The sequence below is a fragment of the Neoarius graeffei genome, chromosome 8 (assembly GCF_027579695.1).
Source record: "Neoarius graeffei isolate fNeoGra1 chromosome 8, fNeoGra1.pri, whole genome shotgun sequence".
Lineage (NCBI taxonomy): Eukaryota > Metazoa > Chordata > Actinopteri > Siluriformes > Ariidae > Neoarius > Neoarius graeffei.
In genome coordinates this window covers 63,639,228-63,648,171 of record NC_083576.1, presented here as the reverse complement: position 1 = coordinate 63,648,171, position 8,944 = coordinate 63,639,228, and positions in this window count along the sequence as shown.

Genomic DNA, 8,944 nt, shown 5'->3' with positions numbered 1-8,944 from the left:
TATATATCATTATGCAATCTATACAAACTTGTGTAGAGAATTTATATCTGATGAGACCGTGAACTTGCACAAATCAGTAAACCAGTAACAGCTTCATCAGCCATTACTATTTTAATGAACACTTCGACATTGCTGTTCCATCTCTCTCTCTCTCTCTCTCTCTCTTTATTTGATTATTTGACCCAGTGAATGGCTGTGCTGGAATTTGTTTATTTTTGAATTCCTGTCATCTGCAAAACCAAATAAAGTGTTCAGTTATCAGTGTGTATATGTATTGAATATGTACAAAAATTGTATAGTTCACTCAGAGTGAGGAAAATCTCTGCTGTAAATCAGAACTTGGAAGTGATCTTAAAAACAAGCAACATCCTAACTTGCTTATGAAATGTTATGTAAGCCAAGGAAACAGGAAATGATACGTTTCCTGATTGCTCAGACTCAACCAATGAGACCAATGTGGAGGGAAGAACTCTTCCTACAGGGAACCCCCCCACAAAACTTTCTAGTCTGTATTTTACCACAGAGGGATATAAAGAACAAAGATTTACTTAAAATGAAGAAAAGTTTATTTTAGTAAGATAAATATACATGCTGTACTATCAGTAGATAGGCTACTTAATGACAGAGATACAGGCATGTGAGAAAATTAGGACACCCCATTAAATAATCAGCTTTTTATTTAGAAATGGTACACATACCAATATCCAGGCATGTTTTTATGTATTTTTCAAAAAGAAAGTGATTTGATTGCAATTTAACAACAAAAATGAACATTGTTTGACAAATCCAAAAAAAGAAAAAAAATAAAGTATGTATTTCAATGGAGGAAAAAGTTAGGACACCCTACCCCCTAGTAGCTAGTGTTGCCCCCTTTGGCTGATATAACTTCAACGAGACGCATTTTGTAGCCTTTTACCAGTCTCTGACATCGATCAGGAGAAAGTTTGGCCCACTCCTCAATGCAGAATTCTTTTAGCTGTGAGATGTTTGAGGGGTGTCTTGCATGTACAGCCCGTTTCAAGTCACCCCACAGCATTTCGATGGGATTAAGATCAGGGCTTTGACTTGGCCATTCCAGGACTCTCCACTTCTTCTTTTTTAGCCAGTCCTTGGTGGATTTGCTGGTATGCTTTGGGTCATTGTCTTGTTGCAGTATCCAGTTACGCTTCAGCTTTAATTTTTTGACAGATGGTTTCACATTTTCTTCAAGCACCCTCTGATACACAGTAGAATTCATGGTGGATTCTATGATGGTGAGTTGGCCAGGTCCTGCTGCAGCAAAGCATCCCCAAACCATGACACTGCCCCCTCCATGCTTTACAGTTGGTATGAGGTTCTTTTCTTGGAAGGCTGTATTTGGTTTACGCCAAACATGTCTTCTGTTCTGGTGTCCAAATAATTCAATTTTAGACTCATCTGTCCAAAGAACCTTATTCCAGAAGTCGTGGTCTTTGTCTATGTTCTCTCTGGCAAACTTCAGTCTGGCCTTGATGTTTTTTTTAGAGAGCAAAGGTTTCTTCCTTGCACACCTCCCATGCAAGTCACACTTGTGCAGTCTCTTTCTGATGGTAGAGTCGTGCACTTTCACATTGACAGTTGCCAGAACCTGCTGTAATTCCCTTGATGACACTTTAGGATTTTTCAGGACCTCTTTGACCATCTTGCGTTCTGCTCTTGGGGTAAACTTGCTCGGACGGCCAGATCTTGGCATGGTGGCAGTTGTTTTAAATGTCCTCCACTTGTAAATAATTTTGCGAATGGTGGAATGGCTAATGTTAAATGCTTTTGAAATCTTTTTGAATCCTTTACCAGAGTCGTAAGCGGCCACAATCTTCTTTCTGAGGGCATCAGGAAGCTCTTTAGACCTCACCATGGCGCTCACCTCAACATCCCAACTGTCAGGGCCACACCAAACTAAATTTGAGGTTTAAATAGGGCAAGGCTCCATTCAAATGCTGGGTAACGATGTACTAATCATGTGCACCTGACGTGATGCACCTGTTTGGGATTTTCAACATTTTAAGAGGGATAATATAGGGGGGTGTCCTAATTTATTCCTCACCAGAAATTGCATTATTTTTTAATTAAATTTTACAGAAAGTTTTAAAAAGGCTTTTCTTATTTTTTTATTGTTTAGTTATATTACTTGGATCCCTCATTTTAATTAAAATTTACATTAAATACCCATATGTCCAAATATATTTTAAAATACACAGGATTTCATGAGGTGTCCTAATTTTTTCACATGCCTGTACATTGGAAGGTAAGACCCTTTTATTTATTTATTTTTATTAGTGTCCATCTGTATAATATGAATGACATCACATTAAGTAATTAGTAAGTTAGGTGTAAATGGATGAAACTTCAGCAATTTATATAATTCTGTCTAATCACTGACAATATTCAATAATGTGAAACAAATTTAAGAATAAAAATGTGATTAATTTTTTAATCGGTGTGACAAATGTAAGGCTGCAGGACTTGGTTTAAATTTGGTTTATGCTGCATAATAAACTAAGTTTATAGAATATAAAGTGTCCTGGAAAATAGTATAAAATGCATGTCTTTGTGAAACATGTCTGCCACCTATTTCCAGTAGTCAGAGTACTTTGTTTGGTGGCAGTTCAGTAACCAAACAGCAATAGCATTTACAGGTCATATAGCTTTCCTCAAACCTGGCAACTTGTCTAGGGTGTATTCTGCCTTTTACCCATAGTTAGCTGGGATGGGCTCCAGCTTGTCTGCGACCCTGTACAGGATAAGCGGCTACAGATAATGGATGGATGGATGGATGGATGGATGGATGGATGGATAGCTTTCCCCACCAAAATTTAGATTATATTTATTGTATAATATATAAACAGTATATTATAGATAAATTTTACAATATGATTTCGGCTGCTTTTTATATATGAATGTATATATGGATAACTATATTGACTTAATATTATAATATGCAAGACATAGATAGATTATAGATATTCATTCATACTGCAGTGAATATGGGATGGCAATTTAAACTAGAAAGGGTAAAGTGTACATTAGATGGTGTACATAGAACAGCATTTATTTATGTCTAGCATGGTTGGTATATCAGAAATTAACAATTGCATTTCACTGTGTCCTCAGAACATAAACCATGCTGTAGCATTATACAATAATGCTAAACATGCTATACCTTTGTTCCACATACAAAAAAATGTGCAATCTTAAACATGCATCAAAGTTTGAAACTTTCTCTGGAATAGCATTTTTGTATCTTCTACATAGCAGTAGTAAGCTATGTCATTGCAAGCAGCTTAAATCCAGTATGACCTTGACTATGAGAAAGGCAATCCTTAACTCAGGATATGCTTTTATATACTACAGTGCCCCATACAATGTAAAAGATTAAATATATAGAGCAGGGGTGTCCAAACTGATCCATAAAGGGCCGTGTGGCTGCAGGTTTTCATTCCAGCCATGCAGCAGCACACCTGACTTGGCTCATTCAATCAACTGAACTGTCTTCACATAGTCAAATACTTGCAGCCACACCCACCCTTGATTAAACAGTGGGTGTGTCAGTTGATTGAATAAGCCAAATCAGGGTGCTGCTGCATGGCTGGAATGAAAACCTGCAGCCACACGGCCCTTTATGGATCAGTTTGGACACCCCTGATATAGAGGGATACATATTAATAAAATTATTTATTAATTTATCCATGTTTTCCAGTATATCACTTTATCACAGCATTCCCGATGCTAATACATTGAAAAAGTGACATTCCCCCCAACTAAATACCTAGCACAAAAAAGCAGCAAATTTTTTAAATAAAATTTTATAAAACAAATGTAATCACTAATAATAAAAATAGTATTAAAAATTAGACTAGACAACATCAAGTGGTCGTGTGCAGGATGAGCTTGAAAGCGAAAAAGAGGAAGCGTGAAATAGTGGAGCCGAAGATTAAGTGGTGGAAACTAAAAGAGGTTGAACATCAGAAGGAGTTTAGGGAAGAAATGAGACGAGCATTGAGTGGTCATGGAAGTCTGCTGGAACATTGGAATACTACTGCTGTACTAGTAAGAGAGGCAGCAAGGAAGGTGCTAGGGTGGTCATCGGGAAGGAATAAGGAAGACAAGGAGACATATGCCGCTTTTCCACTACAAACGCGGCTGAGCCGTGCCGTGCTGAGTCGTGCTGAGCCGAGCTGAGTGGGGCTGTTGGAGTTGCATTTCGACTACAACCGCGCTGAACCGTGCTGGCTGGAAGTGGGTGGACACATTGGGTGGAGTTAGCGAAAGTGGGTGGATGTCACGTGATGTCGTTAAGCAGCGCAAACAGTGACATCAGTGACAGTGGCGGAACAAGTCAGAGCCGGGCCGGGGGCGGGGCAAATGACCGGGCCCTTTATTAAAGCTTATCATAACATCATTTTAGGCTACAAAATGTCCGCAACTGCGGTGTTTACCAATTTCAACACTACCGGGTGCAACTATGTTATTTAGTACATCAAGTCCTTCAAACGAACATGTAACTCAGAAACAAAAAACATTAGGATACTGTACATGGCTCATAATAAAACATCAATAGCCTATACTGCGCACATTATTTGAAGGGCATACGAATGAGCGCTCAGAGGTTGCAACGGTGACAGGAAGAGTCAGAAATAAAAGGAGGGCGGTCCAAACCTCACTGAATGCACTGTGTTTACCAATTTCAACACTACCGGGTGCAACTATGTTATTTTGTACATTAAGTCCTTCAAACGAACATGTAACTCAGAAACAAAAAAACATTAGGCGACATACTGTACATGGCTCATAATAAAACATCAATAGCCTACTGCGCGCATTATTTGAAGGGCATACGACGAGCCTTGCGCTCCGCGAACTCGTCCACGATGCTCTGTATGTCACTGATTCAGTGATCTTTTAAGCGGTAGTCTCACGACCCGGATAGTAAACAATAAACATGGAGGACATGGAGTCGTTAGTGTTGCTGGTCTTGGTGCTGTGGCTTGTTGTCACCGACAACGCCAACAGATACTGGCAAGAGCGTATAGATGAGGCGAGGCGCATAAGGCTTCAGAAATTCTCGTAATAAGTAATTATTCTTCTTCCGGGTTTGCGGTGTTTACAGATCCCAGCGTGCTCGCGGGGCGTGTGTGGGCATGTGAGGACACTCCTCCTCACCAATCAGTGCACAGGGGAGTGTCTGCTCACGCCCCCAGCCTCACTCGGCACGGCTTGGCTCGCTTCAGCCCCACTCCAAAACGGTGCGAGTTTTAGGGGCTAAGCAGGGCTGAAACGAGCTGAGTCGTGCTGGTTTTTGGTAGTCGAAACGCGAGCCGTGTCGGGCTGAAGTGAGCTGAAGCGAGCTGAAGTGAGCTGAAAAAGGGTAGTGGAAAAGGGCCAATAGTGGTGGAACAAAGAAGTGCAGGAAATTATAAAAGAAGAGGCTAGCAAAGAAGAATTGGAACGATCAGAGAGATGAGGAAAGCAGGTGATTATACAGAGAGACGAGACAGAAGGCAAAAAGAGCTGTAGCAAAGGCGAAAGCAGATGCATACCAGAAGTTGTACGAAAGACTGGAGACCAAAGAAGGAGAGAAATACTTGTACAGACTAGCTAGGCAGAGAAACAGGGAAGCGAGGGATGTACAGCAGGTAAGAGTGATGAAAGATGTAAATGGAAATGTGCTGACAAAGAGAGTGTATTAAGAAGGTGGAACGAGTACTTTGAGGATTTATTAAATGAGGAGAATCCAAGAAAGAAAAGGTCAGATTCATTGGAGACAGCAAATCAGGAAGCAGAGTTGGTTAGTAAGGATGAGGTGAGGGCAGCCATGAAAAGAATGAAGACTGGGAAAGCAGTCGGACCAGATGGTATCCCGATTGAGGCTTGGAGATGTTTGGGTGAGATGGCTGTGGAGTTCCAAACAAGATTGTTTAATAAGATCCTAGAGAATGAGAAAATGCCAAATGAATGGAGAAAGAGTGCACTAGTCCCAATATACAAGAATAAGGGAGATATACAGAGCTGCAGTAATTACAGAGGAATAAAATTGATGAGCCACACCATGAAGCTATGGGAAAGGGTATTGGAGGCGAGACTGAGAAGAGAGGTAGCAATCTGTGAACAGCAGTACGGATTTATGCCAAGGAAGAGCACATCGGATGCAATTTTTGCTTTTAGAATGTTAATGGAGAAGTACAGAGAAGGCCAGAGAAAGCTACATTGTGTGTTTGTAGATGTGGAGAAGACATATGATAGAGTGCCGAGAGATGAGTTATGGTATTGTATGAGAAAGAGTGGAGTGAATGAGAAGTATATTAGAGTGGTGCAAGACATGTATGAGAACAGTGAAACAGCAGTGAGGTGTGCAGTTGGAACAACTGAATGGTTCAAGGTGAAGGTGGGACTCCATCAAGGATCTGCTTTGAGTCCTTTCTTGTTTGCCATAGTGATGGATAGCCTGATGGACGAAGTGAGGCAAGAGTCACCATGGAACATGATGTTTGCAGATGATATTGTGATATGTGGTGAAAGTAGAAAGGAGGGTGAGTTGGGTTTGGAGAGATGGCAGTATGCATTGGAACGAAGAGGAATGAAGGTGAGCAGAAGCCAAACAGAATACATGTGAATCAATGAGAATGGGGATGAGAGTGTAGTGAAGATGCAAGGAGTAGACATAAAGAAAGTTGGTGAATTCAAGTACCTGGGGTCAACTGTGCAGGAAAATGGGGGCTGCGATAGTGAGGTGAGAAAGAGAGTGCAGGCAGGGTGGAGCAGTTGGAAAAGGATTTCGGGAGTCATTTGTGATAGGAAATTCCCAGCAAAAGTGAAAGGTAAGATGTATAAGACAGTAGTGAGACCAGCTGTGATGTATAGATTGGAGACAGTACCCTTAACGAAGAGACAGGAGGCAAAGTTGGAGGTGGCGGAGTTGAGGATGTTAAGGTTTGCGATGGGAGTGACAAGGTTGGACAGGATAAGGAACAAGTACATCAGAGGGACAACTGACTAGTGGCCTAGTGGTAGCGTGTCCGCCTCTCGATCGGGAGATCGTGAGTTCTATTCACGGTCGGGTCATACCAAAGACCATCATAAAAATGGTACCTACTGCCATCTGGCAAGGCACACTGCAATACAGATGTGCATGGGGAGTTAAACTCTCGTGGTAACCAGAGGACTAGCCCCCCACTGTAACCCTAGCTATGTAATAGGAGAGAGGCCGAGGGCTATGGAAACAGAGATCGGCGCCACCCGATGCGCCACATACAGGTTGGGCCTGGTTAGTACTTGAGTGGGAGACTGCCTAGGAATACCAGGTACTGTAAGGCGTGGGAAGGACTTTGACTTTTGACATCAGAGGGACAGCACATGTAGAGAGCTTGGGAATTAAGCTAAGAGAGATGAGACTGAGATGGTATGGGCACATCCTGAGAAGAGATGCAGAGCATGTGGGAAGGAGAATGTTGAGGATGGAGCTGCCAGGCAAACGAAAACGAGGAAGACCAAAGTGGAGATACATGGATGTGGTAGAGAAGGATGCAGAAGACAGGGAGCAATGGAGACGAAAGATCCGCTGTGGCGACCCCTAATCGGGAGCAGCCAAAAGAAGAAAAAGATTAAAAATGTCTTTATTTCTGCACAGTGGAATATCGCTATAATAATGTAGCATATTGACCATCATAAAGCACAGAACATCTTGCCCTGTGCCCTAGCTTTGTAAAAATGTATAAGCTTAATTGCTTTCTGGAATATGTCAGTCCAGAATAGTTCCGTTCCATCACCACAGTAGTCTTACAATCTTGTAATGATGCAAATATGATTTTGGGTTTTACAAAATTTACAGACTACTCCAAAAATGTCAAATCCTTGCTTGTTTCACTGTTTTCTTTTGTGCTTCCTAGTGATACATTTGTCCAAAATTTGCACAATATGTATTTATGCATAATTACAAAATGTTACAGTTTCTTTACTGTGAAGAGTTGTTGAGCTTAATGTTGGCTACTTATTGTAGAATAATTTTAAATAAGCTCCTTTTCTGTTGCATCCGCCAAGTTTGGGTGAGTCTGTGCCCATGACAGTCTCATATTCCTGTTCTTGACTGACAGGAGTGAAACCCAATGTGGTCTTCTGTTGTTGTAGCCCATCCACCTCAATGTTCAACGTTTTGTGCATGATGAGATGCTTTTCTGTTCACCATGGTTGTAAAGGGTGACTGAATTACTATATCTTTTCTGGAAACTCAACCCAATCTGGCCATTTTCCTCTGACCTCTCTTATCAAAAAGGCAGTTCTGCCCACAGAACTGTTGCTCACTCAATTTTTTTTTTGCACCATTCTGTGGAAACTCTGGAGACTGTTGTGTGTAAAATTCCCAGTAGATCAGAAGCTTCTGAAATACTCAAATCAGCCCATCTGATGCCAACAACCATGCCATGGTTAAAATCACAGCGATCATATCCCCTGACTACCCCTCGCCCCCACTTCTGATGTTTGATGTGAACATTAGCTGAATCTCTTGACCTGTATCCGCATGATTTTACACACTGTGCTGCTGCCACATAAATCAATGATTGGACAACTGCATAAATGAGCAGGTAGACAGGAGTGTCTATGTAACATGGACAGAGAGTGTTTATGCAGTACTGTGCAAAAAGTCTTATGCACCCCATTTTTTTAGTACAAACTTTGTGATAGATTTTTAGTTTATAACTTCTATATTGTCAGTAAAAACATTTTTAATTTCCAAACATTATTTTTCCAGCACAAAATTAAATGTTAGCTTTTTAGTAGTTTATAGATGACTGTTTTTAGAGACACTGATATTTAAGCCCCCAAATACTAGGCCATTGAAAATTCAGACTGAATAAGCAGATCACATTTTTTGTTCTTAGCTGTGAACTGCAATACCATAAAGCTTTAAGCAAAACATGCATCAATTACATAT